Raw genomic sequence first — 2689 nt, 5'->3', positions numbered from 1 at the left:
CAAATAAAATATAACACTATCTTGAAGTTGCTTCTTTTCTTACATAATAGTCTATAAAGTTCGTATATTTTATGTATGATTTTCTGCTGTTTAGTGGAGGAAAAAACACTGGAAATTATATTTAGAAAACCTGGTATGTGTGCAGAGAAGTAGAGTTTGGTAACACATAATAAGCCTTTATTAAATATTTATTAAACAAGTGAAAGAATGACAAAATAACTAAATGAATGGATGAAGAAAGGATGGAGTGGTAAACATCTAGAAAGAGGCTTTTTCCCTCCATGAGTTCAAACAGTAGACAGGAGAAAAATTTCTTAATTTTTCTATGAGTTCACTGGTTGTTTTTATATCCCTGACTATTCTGTGAAGGTCCAATAATGCCACTTTAAGAAATTCTTCAAGGGAGGGGGCCCACTTAAAGTGGCAGCAGTCCCCAGTAGCTCACCCAATTTTCTTTATGTAACAATCTTCTATCAACATTATTTAAAAAAAATCAGATAGTCTGCTAAGAGGTGTAAAAAGAGAAAATTGTTGCAAAGGATTCATTATAGGTTCCAAAGGTGGTGGTGGTAAAGGTGTCTTCTGTGATTTTACAGATTCAATGCAACCCTCATTAAAATACCAACATCATTTTTTTGCAAATCTAGAAAAAAAAATTCTACTGTTTGTATGGAATCAGAAAAGACCCCGAATACCCAAAGCAACCTTAAGCAAAAAGCACAAATTGGGAGGCATGACTTTATCAGACTTCAAGCTATACTGCAAGGCTATAGTAACCAAAACAGCACGGTACTGGTACAAGAACCGAGGTACGGACCAATGGATCATAACAGAGAATTCAGCTTTGAAGCCTCCTCATATTGCCATGTGATCTTTGACAAAGCAGACAAAACAAACAAAACGAAGAAACATACATTGGGGAAAAGAATCCGTAGTCAATAAATGGTGTTGGGAAAATTGGATAGGCACATGTAGAAAACTCACCTCTCACAAAAATTAATTCAAATAGATAACAGATTTAAACCTAAGACACGAAACTATAAGAATTCTAGAATAAGAGGTATTATTTTCGAATATGAGTTCTGTCATGGAACCAATGCAGTGTGCCCCAGCTTGAAATATCAATAAAGTGTTTGGGAAAGTTGGGAATGCACAGTACTTTGATGATTTAAAAAGTTCCATTCAGGTGATTTTAATCTTCAAAATGAGTCACATGGGTGACCTTAACCAAGCTGTAGTGGAAGCATATCTATCTCAAGCTACCCATGAATTAGCAGCAAGGTTTGACATTACTATTCCAACAATATTGGACCATTTGAAACCAATTGGCTGGGTAAAGAAGCTGGATAGATGGGTTCTGTGTGAATTAAATGAGCATTGGAAGAGAAATCCTCTCAAAGCTTGCCTTTTTTTGCTGTCATGACAAAAAGGTGAAACATTTCTACACCATATTGTTATGTGTGATAAAAATGGATTCTTTTTGACAATCACAAGTGTGAGGCACAATGATTGGATAAAGATTAAGTGCTGAAACACAGTCCAAAATGGAATATTCATCAAAAAAAGCTAATAGTGTCTGTTTGGTGATCCAGTGCTGGTATTATCCACTATAGCTTCATGAAACCTGGTCAATCAATTACAGTCAATGTCTGCTGCAACCAATTAGATGAAATGATAAAGATACTTGCGATTTAGCAGCCGAGATTGGTCAATAGAGACAGACCAATCATCTTACAAGACAATGCTTGACCACATGTCGCACACGCAATGCTGCTCAAACTGCAAAAGCTGGACTTGGAAACTCTGTGTCATCCACCATATTTATCAGACCTTGCACCAAGTGACCACCAGTTTTTCCAGGACTTGGACCACTTCTTGCAAGGAAAAATATTCAATTCTTCACAAGCTGTGGAAAACGCCTTTCGTGATTTCATTGCCGCTGGCTCTCCAGACTTCTTCGTGCTGCTGACATAAACAAGCTACCATTAAGATGGCAAAGCTGTGTTGATAGTTTAGGAGCATATTTTGATTCGTTGTACTGCTTCTTGTTTGAGATATAATAAACTACACTTTTGATTCAAATCAGACATTTCATGTTTAATGACCTATGGACGCACATATTAATGAAGACCTCTGACTGAATAACACTAAAACACAGTTAAGTGGAAAATTCTTTCAACATTTCTTCCAACAAGTCTCACTAATGAGAACTAGAATTTCAAAATGAAAAACTTTAGTAAAATGTTTAGTTAAAACTTTTTTTTTTAATGAACCTCCGACGACTAAATATTATATCTATTCAGCACTACAATCCTTGGTGAAATAACAAAGCTGTTACAGCTCTAATGAAAACTATCATTGCTTTACAAAAAGTGAACTCACGATTTGCAGCAAAGTATCTGTGTAAATTTTCTATTGCTGCTATAGCAAATTGCCATGAATTTACTGGCTTGATCCAGACAAATTTATTCTCCATTGTTCTGAAGGCCAGAAGTCTGAAATCAGCTTTCAAAGGACAAAGCAAGGTATATCTACAGGCTGGTTCCTTTGCGAGTCTCTGAACCAGAAGTCTTTTTCAGTGCCCAGTGGCCACCTATATTCTTCAGTTTGTAATAATGCAGCCCTTTCCTCCATCTTCAAAGCCTGTTACTTCAATTTCTGCTCCCCTCATTAGGTTGTAATCTCCTCT

Source organism: Propithecus coquereli, unplaced genomic scaffold, assembly GCF_000956105.1.
Source record: "Propithecus coquereli isolate 6110/MARCELLA unplaced genomic scaffold, Pcoq_1.0 Scaffold363, whole genome shotgun sequence".
Taxonomy (NCBI): Eukaryota; Metazoa; Chordata; class Mammalia; order Primates; family Indriidae; genus Propithecus; species Propithecus coquereli.
This window is presented reverse-complemented; position numbering follows the sequence as displayed.